This window comes from Sarcophilus harrisii, chromosome 4 (genome assembly GCF_902635505.1).
Source record: "Sarcophilus harrisii chromosome 4, mSarHar1.11, whole genome shotgun sequence".
Classification (NCBI taxonomy): Eukaryota; Metazoa; Chordata; class Mammalia; order Dasyuromorphia; family Dasyuridae; genus Sarcophilus; species Sarcophilus harrisii.
This window is the reverse complement of record NC_045429.1, coordinates 24,323,895-24,337,500: the sequence shown is the minus strand read 5'-3', so window position 1 is coordinate 24,337,500 and position 13,606 is coordinate 24,323,895.

Below are 13,606 nucleotides of genomic sequence, written 5' to 3'. Positions count from 1 at the left end.
TGTGCCGGGTCGGCCACTGAGCATGAACTCCACTAACATGTCTAGGTGTTTGGCAGGACAGTCTTAATCTAATCATGGGCTTATGGACTTGATTCTTGGGGTCTGTTGGGAGTTAAGTGACGTGTCAGGTCCCACGGCTACTACACGTCAAGTGTCCAAGGTGGGATTTGAACTCACGTCATCCTGACTCCAGAGCTGATGGCGTATCACTTGTCCCACTTTGCTGTTGTTCACAATGAAACCAGTTTGGCTTCTGTGATCATCGCTGTTTGCCAGTTTGATGTACAGGGCCCAGCCAGTGGGGGCTCAGGCTGGGAACAGAAGCAGTCTATTCTGCCTGCCGCCAGCTTAACTGGGGGCTTGTGAGCGAAATATAGGCAGACATTCATTGCCACACTTGAGCACACACAGAAGTATTCTCTTACTGGCTCTTTTCACTTAAGTGGAGAGGAAATTTTTTTTTTACCTGGATGATCTGCTAGAACAGAATGTATCCCAGTGGCTCCAACAGACAAAAGCCTCAGTGCCAAATGAGCCAAGACTAGTTGCAATCCTGGAGAGAGAGAGAGAGAGAGAGAAAGAGAGAGAGACAGAGAGAGACAGAGAGAGACAGAGACAGAGACAGACAGAGACAGAGAGAGAGAGAGAGAAACAGAGAGAGACAGAGACAGAGAAACAGAGAGAGACAGAGACAAAGACAGAGACAGAGGGAGACACGGACAAAAAGGAGAGACAGACAGAAAGGAGTGAGAGAGGGAAGGAGGGAGAGAGTAGAGGGAAGAGGGGGGGAAGTGCAATCCCCTTATCTGCCTCATTTTTTCCTCCAGGCTGCCATGTGGCCACGTACCCATAGCCACCTCTGTTCCTTTTGTTATGGCTGGGTCTGTTTCTGAGTTTCAGAAAAATAAACTACCACCACCAGAGGTCCAGCCTCAGACGACCATAGTGGAACTGTTGGTAGACACAGTCAGTGACAAGGAGCCAACCCTGTGGAACACTCTGCTTAGTAATGAATCCATTCACTTGTCAAGACACCCTGGGTTACAAGTTTGATAATGGTTCCTCTAGCACCAATGCTAGAGCCAGAAGTAAACTTGGGGGGGTGGGATGCTTTATGGCATTTGAACTTTTGAGTTTTCCAGGGATCCATGAGAGTGTAAAGGAGAGATTTAATAAAGGGAGGGAGGGAAAAGAGAAGATTTTTATACTTCTGTCTTTGATATACTTTCTCAGTAAATATCCCTCTGAGAAAGCTAATTTAATGTTAATTGGCCATGGAAGTGATCACTGGTCAGAAATGAATTGCACTGATATTGAGGGAAGATATTAGACAAGAATTAGTGAATGATAATAGTGGAAAGAAATTTCCCAGCCCTGAGAGCTGCCTCTCCCAGAGGGGAGAAGTAATCTTGCTCTAAGAATCTGAGGAGCTAATCAGAGGATGGTTTTGGGGAGAGTGAGATCAGAGACTCTGTGCTACACACATCCCTGTCTCTCTCTACCTCTTTCCCTCTCTTGCTCTCCCTTTCTTTTTTTTTTTTTCTTTTTTGGAGGCCATTGGGGTTAAGTGACTTGCCTAGGGTTACAAAGCCAGTAGATGTCTGAAATAAGATTTGAACTCAGATCCTCCTGAACCAGGGTCCGTGCTGTAACCACTGTGCCCACCTGGCTGCTTTTACCCACCTCTTTAATGTTCCATTCTAAAATTTTCCCAGGAATCAAACTCAAGCTTGCTCATCTATATTCAGATTCAATTCTCTCTCTTCTCATGAATAGAAGGCCCCTGACCCTTTCGCACACTTCTCCACAATCTTGCAAATAACACAGAAAGGGACTCGGCAATCACAGCTGCCAAAGAGTTGACTCGAAACCATTAAGAATAGATTGTAAGGAAGCACCCACTGCTATTCTTGGGTGCTTCCTTACAATCTTGGATTTCAAATTCCTCTTAACCACTTTAGTCCTGTCCTTCCCAGGGCAAAAATCATTCTCCCTGACAAAGAAAAACAAATAAAAAACAAACAAACCGGAAGCCCATTTAGTATTTGGTACTAAATGATAATTTAGTAGTTTTACTTTCCATCAATTCATGCACAGTGTTTTATAGTTTCCTTTTCCCCCAAAAGGACTCTAAAAATTTCCTTAATTTCTCTTATCAGCCCTAGCTTTCTCAATTAATTCTCCAACGCTGAATTTATAGATTAATTTGTTTCTTGCTCTGTCTTCTGCCTTCTGTTCAATTCTCAAAAAAAAAAAAATCATTTGGAGAGCTCCCTGTGAATCCACATTAATCTCATCAGATTTTTTTCTTCCTCCTTAAAATTGCTTCACTTTATGTCTTGAGAGTTTTAGTCTTGTGAGTTTCCTATTGTTTCTGGCTGATTCCCTCTCTAGAATTTTGATCCTTTCTGCTAAATCTGTTTTTTTCTGAATCCAGAATGCCCATCAGACGAATCCTGATTTCTTTCTCCTCTGTTATAATTATATATATATATATAATATTGTGAGGAAATGGTCACTTATATCCAGGATTCCCATAATCTTTTGATAAATAGTTCCTCCTCCTTAGTGAGAATCAGATCCAGAATAGAATTTCTCTTTGTTGGTTCCTCCATATTTTGAAGAAAAAAAACATAAAGTTATCTTTTAGACAAGAAGGAGATATTGAAGGATATTGAAAGTCTCCAATCACTCCAATCACTATCTATACTTTATCAATACTATACTGTTAGTTATATCTATACTATATCAGGCTGGTGATCTGTTTCTAGAATATCTCATTTATTCACCCCTCTGTCCAGGTGGTCTCTAGTCCATTCTGATCACATAATCCCTTTTGTCCCTTTGTCCAATATGTTTCCTCATCCTGGTATCTGGATTTGTTCACTTAAGTATATCTTCCTAATATACAATGTTACCCCTCTCCATCCCCTTACCAATCATTTGTTCTTAGTAAAGTGGATTGATTGTACACAGTAACAGCAACATTGTATAATGATCAACCAACCATGAATGACTTAGCTCTTCTCGGCAATACAATGACCCAAAACAATTCCAAAAGAGTCGTGATGGAAGTCCCATCCAGAGAAAGAACTGATGGCAGCTGAATGCAGATCAAAGCATATATTTTCACTTTCTTTTTTGTGTGAGTTTTTTTCCCATTTTGGCATGTTTCTTCTTTCACAACATGACTAATATAGAAATATTTTATATATAGAAATGTTTTACATGATGGCACATATGTAACCTATATCAGATCGTTTACCATCCTAGGAAGGGGGAAGGGAGAAAATTTGGAACTCAATTTTTTTTTTGGATGAATGTTAAAAAAATTGTCTTCACACGGAATTGAGGAAAATTAAATTCCCTTAAAAAATAAGATAGGTTGATCCAGAGTCAGAGTCTTAGAGTTCGTTCCAAGTCTCAATAATCATTTTATTAAACATATATTTTAAGTCATACCCTGTGCTAGATACTAAAGATACAAATAAAAAGAATGAAATTATTCCCACTAGCAGTGAGCTGACTCAGATCAAATTTGCCATCTGAAATTAAGCCCCCAAGTTCTTGTTTGTTGCCTACACTCTGGGTATTTTTGTTTATACACTAAAGATTGTTGCCTACATTTGGGGTGTTTTTGTTTATACACTAAAGATCATGTGTATTATTATTAGGGTAACTAGACGATGCTATAGTGCATGGGGTTCTGGGCCTGGAGGCAGGAGGATCTGAGTTCAGGTTTAACCTCAGAAGCATTTCTTTTTTTTTTTTTTTTTTTTTTTTTTTTTTTTTTTAAAGAAGCATTTCTTGCCAAAGTAAGAAATGGTTTGTCATTTCCTTTTCTAGTTCAAGAAACTGAGGCAAATGAGGTTAAGTGATTTTCCCAGGTAGTAAATATTTGAAACTAGATTTGAATTCAGGAATATGAATTTTTCAGAGTACAGGCTGGGCACTCTAAACACTGTACCACTAGCTGCCCTAATTATATAAGAGATGCTTTTTAAAAGTACTTACTGTATTAAATTATTGAAGGGTGGACATTATATTCCCAAATAAGAAAGATCACCAGAGAAAAACATTTGCTTCTCCCAAAAGAAGCAAAACAACCTCAACAATACCAAGGGAAGGAGATCTCATGAGGAACCAGCCTTAGCAACACCCTTGACAACTGAGGCAGAGAGCAGAAGCTGGTGTCAGGGGGAAAGGGGTCTGTAACAGTTGTTGGACCAGGCTCCCTAGGGCACGGCCTTCTCTGAGGAGTGAGATTCCATCCCATCCTGCAGAAGAGTCTAGCTGAGACCTGGGCCATTCACTTTGACTGGTGTCCCGGTTCTTAAAGACGAAAGAATTATAAAGACTGGAATTTCTAGTGGAGCCATAGAAACTGGGATGGATTAGGAATCAGAGCACTGGGGCCAAACGTCCCACTCTATCACTTACTCCCTGTGTGACTGTGGAATTAACTTGAACCTTTTCCAGAACTTTGGTATACAAAATGAGGGAATGGGATGAAATAATAGTAGTGATAAAAATAATTACCTTAAGCCTCCATGAGCTGATGCGAAGTGAAACGTACTATGTACAAAGTAACAGCAATATTTTAAAGTGATCGGCTGAGAATGATTTAGTTATTCTCAGCACTACAATGATCCAAGGCAACTCTGATGGACTTATAATGAAAAATTGAAGAAATGGAGGAAATAAATGAAGATGGAAACTATGGAAACTCTTCAGCCTGGACTTCCATCTCCTACTCAATTGCCCAGAGCAGCAGCCCTGAAGTCAGGAGGACTTGAGTTCAAACCTGATCTCAGACACTTAACACTTCCTAGCTGTGTGACTTTGGACAAGTCACTTAACCCCAGTTGCCTCAAGGACCAGCTAGTTGGTGCTACGTAGATAGAGCAGCAGCCACATAGTAGGGCTATTTTTCATTCCCTGTGTCAAAACTGTTCATTCATATCTTTTTTAAGGCTCAGATAAATTATCACTGTGTCCTGAAAAAGGCAAATCTTTTCAAAAATACTTCTAGAGAATGGATGGTATCTGAATCTAGATTGAAGCATACTTTTTTGTTTATTTTCTTTATCTTTCTTGAGTTTTTTTTGTCTTTATTTTCTTCTATAACATAACTATTATGGAAACATGTTTTGCATGACTATATATGTATAATCTATATTAAACTGCTTGCCTTCTCAATGAGGGAGGTAGAGAATGAAGACAGGAAAGCATTTGGAACTCAAGAGTTTAAAAATGAATATTAAAAATTAAAAATTATTTTTAAAATTTTTCATGTAATTGGGGAAAATAAAATGCTAAAATCAATAAGATAAAAATAATCACCTTAAATTTGCAATATGGCATTATTAATGCTTGCTGACTATGTTTGAGGCCTTGTGCTAAGGATTGGGGGTACAAAGAAAGAAAAAAAAAGCACCCCAGTTCCTTCCTTGAAGGACTTCAGCATCTAAAGGGGTGGGAGTGGGGATGACGTGCAAACAATTAGGTACAAACAGGACATGGATAGGATAAGCTGAAGATAATCAATGGAGAGAAGGCACCAGTATTAATCGAAGTCTAGATGGCAGAAGCAAGGAAGCCTTGTGAGGTTGATAGTAGCCCAAAAAATAAAATAGCTACTAATCTGCATTGCTATTAGGGGGCGCTGGACCTGGAGTCAGGAAGACAGCTCTCTGAATTCAAAGACAGCCTCAGATATTTACTAACTGTGTGACCGTGGGCAAGTCACTCCACTCTCTCTGCCTCAGTTTCCTCATCTATAAAATAAGCTGGAGAAGGAAATGGCAAACCATTTCAGAAAATGCCAAATGGGGCCAAGAAGAGTTGGATACGACTATTTGTTTATTTTCTCTATTTTTATTGAGGTTTTTTTTTTTTTTTTTGTCCATGTTTTCTTTCACAACATAACTATTATGGAACTGTGTTTTGCATGACTACACACATATAACTTATATTAAATTGCTTGCTTTCTCAATGGGGAGTGGAGAGGGAGAAAGGGAGAGAATTTGGAGCTCAGAGTTTAAAAATGAATGTTCAAACTGTTTTTACATGTAATTGGGGAAAATAAAATAAAATAAAGTCAAGAACAAACAAAAAAACATTTCTATAGTGCTTTAAAATCTGCAAAGTGTTTTAGAAATATGATCTTATTTGATCCTCCCAATGACTCTGGGAAATAAATGCTATTATTATCTCCCATTTTACTAATGAAGAAAGGTTAAGTGATTTGCCTAGATGAGGAAACAGAAGCAAATAGCATTAAGTGACTTGTCCAGTGTTATACAGCTAGTAAATATTGAGGCTGGATTTGAACTAGGCTGTCTTAACTCTAGGCCCAGCATTCTATGCACTACACCACCTACCTGTCCATTTTATTATCAGTTTCCTTTGTATTCCTATATATTTTATTTTACATACAATAAGATACATAAAATAAAAAAGGAAAAATAAAATATTAAAATTTAAAAATAAAAATAAAACACCACCCATCAGTTTGCTCAAATTATGAAACCTGTCCAAGGGGAGGATGATAGAGCATTGGCTTCCAGGGGAATTACCATGACCTAAAAGAAAAGTGCGTTGGGGGCACCTCAACATCATGACTGATTCTTATCATAGCTGAAATAATGGTATTTTCCTAAGGCCTGAACCAGCCTCAGCCAAGATCTTTGCTTTATTCAAGTTTGGGAGAACTCGGTAACTCTTTTTTTCTCAGTGCCCTGTAAAGAAAAAGTTCTTTAGGGAAAGTCCTTTGGGCCTGAAGTCTAAGACTATCCAGCCTCCGACAAATGGGCTTCAAAACTTGGACAACTTCTTCTTTTCATTCTAGGTGGAGATTCCAAACTTGGTGAGATTCAATGGAGAGAGTCCCCAGTTTCATCCAAGAAGTTCCCTACAGTCTCTAAGCTGACAGCCAAGGACATGGTAAACTAATGGCTTCTCTCCACTTCCCAAAATCTTTTCTTTCTCACCACGGATCTATCCCTGAAGAAGATCTAGAACCATATTTATCCTCTCCCTAAGCAAGAAAGGAGGTCTTTCCTTTCTGAAGTCAATTCTGCCTTTGGTAAAGATTTGTTTATTTGGGAGGCAATTTTAGATTAAGTGACTTGCCCAGAGTCACACAAATTTGAACTCGGGTCCTCTTGACTCTCCTTATCCACTGTGCCATCTAGCTCCCTCTAAAAAGACAAATCAAAGAAAGAGAAAAATGACGCAAGAAAATGTATAGCGACTCTTTTTGTGGTAACAGAAACCTAGAAACTAATGATGTATCCATTAATCGGAGAATAGTCAAATGGTACATAAATATTATTGTCCTAGGAGAAATAATTAACAGGAGTCGTTTTAGAGATCTGGAAAGACTTCATGAAATGATGCAAAGCAAAGTGAGCAAAACAGAGACATAGCTATGTTTCTATAATAATGACATTACTGTAACATGAAGCAACTTTGAAAGACTTGAAAACACTGATCAATGCTGCAATCACCCACAATTCTAGAGGACAGATGATAAAGCCTGCTCTTACCTCCTGATGGAAAAGGGATGGACATGATGCAAAATGACTGGGTGTTTATTTTTTACTTTTTGGACATGTTCTGTGTCGGAATTTGTTTTCTTTGACTATATCCTATTTTTGTTTGAAATATCCTACAAAGGTTTTGATTTTCTTTTTTCTTTTTTAAAGGGAGGTGGAGTAGAAGAGACAGAAAGTAAGTTTCTGATTATTGAAAAAATTAAATTTAAAAACTTGGGCTAGTTGACAGATGGATTTGGAACTCACTGAACAGTCAAACTCAGAGTTGATATTAATGGTTCAATGTCAGTTTGGAAAATAGTTTCTAATGGAGAGTCACAGGGATCTATGCTTGACCTTATGCTTTACTGATGATTTGGATAAAAGCATAGATTCTTTGCTTTATACAATAAATATATTCTTTAAAAGTTGATAATAATCAAAGCCTTTTGTAAATCAAATCTTTTTACTTTGATTCAAATGTCACTAAATTATCTGGTTTTAAGAGTTTTTAAATATTTACTTTGTAACTGTGTACCATATGTTCCTGGTTCTGTTCACTTCATTTTCTATCAATTTATATATGTCTTCCCAGTTGTTGTTTTTTTCTGAAACAATCCCTTGCCTTACTTCTTACAGCACAATAGTATTCCACTACCATCTTATACCATAACTTGTTCAAGCCATTCCCCAGTTAACGGGTATCCCATCAATTTCCAATTCTCTGCCATCACAAAAAGAGCTGCTATAAATACTTTTGTATTTACTTTGGGTCTTTTTTCTTTTCTTAACTTTGGGTCTTTTTTCTTTTTCTTTGATCTCTCTGGGATACAGACCTACTAGGGACTTTACTGGGTCAAAGGATATACACAGTTTTATATCCCTTTGGGCTTTTTCCAAATTGTTCTCTAGAATGGTGGATCAGTTCACAATTTTACCAAGAATATATTAGCATCTAACGTCATTTTCCTTTTCAGTCATGTTAACCCATCTGATAGGTGTGAGGTAGTACTTCAGAGTTGTTTTAATCATTTCTCTCATCATTAAAAATTTAAAGTATTTTATATGACTTAATAATTTCTTCTGAAATTATTCATATCCTTGTTCATATCCTGTGACCAATGATCAATTAAGAAATGACTTTTAATTTTTAGATATTTGGTTCCATTCTCTTTAGAGTTGAAAAATGAGACCTTTATCAGAGAAAACTCACATTCCCAGTTTCCTGCTTTTCTTCTAATTTTGCAAGATCTTTTAAATTTAATGTAATCAAGATTATCCATTTTACTTCCCACGATCCTCTCTCTCTCTCTCTCTCTCTCTCTCTCTCTCTCTCTCTCTCTCAATCATAAATTCTTAACCATAGCTCTAAGAAATTTTTTTCATACTTCCCCAATTTGCTTATATTACCAAATGGTTATTTTGACCTCATCTTGATATATTGTGTGAGATGCGGGGCTGTGTCTAATTGAAGCCCGACTTGGGATAAGGAGTCACTTTCCCTCTTTGAATTTGTTTCCTCACTCATATATAAGGGAAAGATTAGACTGGATCAGGAAAGTCTCAAACCCTTAGGGGTCCATAGGCAAATCTTAGTGGGGGAGGGAGAACCCTTGAAAAAAGGGTGACATCTTTATTTCCATTAATTTATTTAAAAAAAAACAATTTTATATTTTATTTCCCCCAATTTCTTTCAAAAACGTCTTTAGCCTTTAAAAAAAAGTGAGTTCCAAATTCTCTCCCTTCCCTCTTCCACAAGGAGAAAACAAACCATTATTTGCATAAATGCAAAACATGTTTCCATGTCAGTCATGTCAGTTGTGAATGAAAACACGGATCCTCAAAGATAAGAAAGGAAAATGATTTGATCTCCACTTACGCCCTGGAATTTAGCATTTCCTGCCGTTGTGCATGTGGGAACACACTTCCTGTGGCACTTTGGTCAAGGCTTTTCCCCATGTGGGGGCCTCAGATGGTTTCCCAGCACGGAGGTGGGACTGGGGATGTTATAAGTGTTTCGGTATGAAATGGAGTCTGGAGTTCCCGAGACCCCTGGCGCTCATCAATGTAGTCCAAGGGATTCTCTGCCTAATTATATGCAGTTTACTGACTGCACTGGGGATTGTCCAGGCAGAACAGAGCCAGCCAGCAGCAAGCAGATGCTCCCCTCTAGTGGCCAACAGGGAAGCTACGGCCTATCAGTCGCTGTCCAAGGCCCCAATAAAGTGGCTAAATTTGGGAAGACCAGCGGGCTGGGAGGAGAGAAAGGGAAGGGAAGAAGGGAAAGAAACAGAGCCCGAGGATGAGGGAGAAGGAGAGAAACAGGGAGCCATGAAAAGGAGGACATGGGGCCGAATCCACTGATTTGACCTGGGAGACCTTGGGCCAGTCACTTAATGGGCTGGTGACCCCTTCCCTATAAGAAGGAGGGGTGGAGAGCATGGGACAGCTGGGTGGTACAGTGGGTAGAGCACTGGCTGTGAAGTCAGGATGCCCTGAGTTCAAATCTGACACCAGACACTTAACACCTCTTAGCTATGTGACCCTGGGCAAGTCATTTAAGCCCAATTGCCTCAGGAAAAAAAAAAAGAAGAAGGGAGCTGGGATTGACCTTTAGGTATGTACAGTGGGAACAACACTGGCTCAAAATCAGAGCTTCTGGGTTAAAGTCTAGCCATTGACCTGTACTGACTGTGTGACCTTGGGTCAGTGCCTCAACCTTTTTGAATCTGTTTCCTTCTCTGTCTAATGAAGAGGTTGGACTAAGACCCTTCTGCATCGCTGGGCGATACTTCCACTCCATAGATTCACGACTTCACAGCCACCCTCTTCTTCACCCCTTCATGCCCACATCCAACAGTAGCCCGAGCTTCTCACTTCTACCTTCTCATTTGGCGCATATCGGTCTTTATCACCTGGTCTACAGTGATAGCATTTCCACTGGTCACCCCTGGCCAATTCATCCTTCACAGGAGCAATATTTCTGAAATTCAGCTACTCCTCTACTCATTTAACTCCAGTGACTTCCAGTTTTTGTTGTTCAATTATTTTCAGTCACATCTGAATCTTTGTGACACTATTTGGGGTTCTTGGCAGAGATATTGAAGTGATTTTGCCACTTTCTCCTTCAGCCCATTTTACAGATAAGGAAACTAAGGTAAATTTGGTTAAGTGATTCACCCAGGTTCACATAGCTAGTAAGTGTGCCACAAATTTAAGCCTAGTAAGTGGTACTTAGTAAACTTTGTAAGCCACATTTGTGACTTAGTAAATAAGTCACATTTTAAAAAATTATAGCTTTTTATTTACAAAACATATGTATGGGTAATTTTTCCAACATTGACCCTTGCAAAACCTTCTGTTCCAACTTTTCGCCTCCTTCCCCCATCCCTTCCCCCAGCTGGCAGGTAATTCCATACATATTAGATCCAATATATGTTTACATATTTATACAATTATCTTCCTGCACAGGAAAAATCAGATCTAGAAGAAAAAAAGAAAAGAAAGAAAGAAAAAGAAAGAAAACAAAATGCAAGCAAACAACAAGAGTGAGTGAGAATGCCATGTTGTGATCCACACTCAGTTCCCACAATCCTCCCTCTGCATGTGGATGGCTCTCTTCATCACTGACCAAGTGGAACTGGCCTGAATCACTATTGAAGAGAGCCACGTCCATCAGACTCGATCACCTTATAGTCTTTTTGTTGCTGTGTACAATGATCTCCTGGTTCTGAATAAGCCACATTTTAACTCAGGAAGATAACTCTTCCTCATTCCAGGCCCACTCTCCTCTATGCCACCCAGCTGTCCCTGACTTCCAAAGACTTGGAAGATTAAATAAAAATGCATCCATTTAGAATTTTAAAGAAATTTTTAAAATAAATTTTTATTGCTCTTTTGGTTTTGTTTCCTAATTTTCTCCTTATACCTATATCTATATCATGCATCCATCCATCTCTCTATCTTTTTTTTTTTTTTAAAGAAAAAATTGCACTAGATGGCACACTGGATACAGTACTGGCCCTTAAGTCAGGAGGACCTGAGTTCAAAAGCTGTGTGATCCTGGGCAAGTCACTTAACCCCAATTGACTCACAAAATAATAATAATAATAATAATAATTTTTTTAAAAGAGAGAAAGAAGAAAATGATCGACTAGAGGTGATGATGTGGATGGAACGTTGGGTCTAAAGCCAGGAAGACCCAAGTTTAACTCTAGCCTCATTGGGAATCTAGGCAAGTTACTTCAAATTCATTTGTCTCCATTCCCTCGACTCTAAAATACGGCTAATAGCAGCAGCTACCTTCTAGGGTTGTGAAGATCAAACATTTGTAAAGCGCTTAGCGCGGTGCCTGGGATACAGTAGTCACTTAATGTTTCCTTCTTTCCCTTTCCCCTTCCCCATCCCTCCCCAATCTGATAATACATGCAACATCCCTCACCTGGGGATCCCCATCTGCACAAGAGGGAGGATGAAAACATTTTGTGATATCATATCCTTTGTAATTTTGATTTTCATGGTGATTTTCTCCCATGTACATCGTAGTCATCCTCCTGCAATCTCCTTAGTTCTGCTTATGTCAGTTTGCATCCATTCACGGAAGTTCTTCCGAGTTTCTCTGTATTCATCGTATCCACTGTTCCTTGTGACACACAAGTCGATGACATTCACCTTACCCAGTGCTAGAGCATCTGCTGCGCCCCTGGCCCTTGGCTACCCTGACTAATGCTGCTAAAGGGATTTTGTGGTATGAGAGGCCCTTTTTTGTTGGGCTATATGCCTGCCGGTGAATCCTCTGGGTTAAAGGGTGGAGACATTTTAGCCACTTTATTTGTAGTTTTCTAAATTGCTCTTTTAAATGGTCGTGCTGACTCATAGTTCTACCAATGATGCTTTAATGGATCTTCAGATTTTGAATGCTTAGAACGTATAAATAGCCATTGGTCTTTGTCCTGGCCAGAAATCTTGAGGCTTCCCCTCCCAGACTGATATTTTGTGATGGTAAATGAGGTTATCTTTTTTTCTCAAATCATTACTTAGCCCTCAATCATTGGATGGGCATTGCTTCAGACAAACTGAGACCAGGTAAAGACTTTAATGTGGAAAGGTCAAGGTCACCCACTGCATCCTGGGCCATTACCAGCCATCTTGACTTCTGTCCCATCACTGGACTTGGATGACTGGAGGAGTGAGGCTGGAGACTTTATTCCGTTCTGCCTCACTTAAATCCAGTTCATCTAAGTCAAGATCTCGCCCCTGTAATGTCACTGGTCCTCTTTGAGAGCAAAGGACAAATAAGTTTATCTCTCTTTCCACGACCTCTTCAACATCGACTATTCCTTTTTGCTCATTTGCTGGGTATAAGATAAAACCTCAGGGTTGATTTGATCTCAATTTTTCTTATTAGTGATATAGAACATTCTTCATATGATTAATCATTTGTAATATATGATTAATAGCACTTTGAGAATTGTTTTTCCAATCTGCTGCCTAGCCCCTCATCACCTGGCTTGATCTACCTTCCCAGACTTTAGAACAGCCCAATGGGTCTTCTTGCTGTTCCAGAGAGAGGACCTTCCATATCCCGCCTCCCTGTCTTTATGTCGAGCGTCTCATAGCTCAAATATACGCCCTCCTTCCCCTCCACTTCCTGGAATCACTGGGGCTTGGCTCAGATAGCCACCTCCTGCCGCTTCCATCTTTCTGAGCCCGCCCAGATCCAGAGCAGGGTCTTTAACTTCTGGGAAGGCAAGTCAGTCATTACCCTCACAGAACTTGGGACCTCGGATTCTTAGGATCAAGCAATTTGGAACTGGAGGGATCCCTAGAGAACAGAGAGACCAATAGGGAGACCAGCCAAAGCCCTGAGAAACTTTATGACTTGGGTCACAAAGCTAAGGCGTGAGCTGGGTCTTGAGCCCTCGAGCCCCAAATTCAGTGTTTTATCATTCTGTCCAACCCCAGAGTGAACAGGTACACCCTTGGAATATTCCCAGCAAGTGGTCATCCAGTCTCCATGTGAAGAGCCTTCAAGGAAGAAGACATTTCACCATCTTTTGTGGCAACTC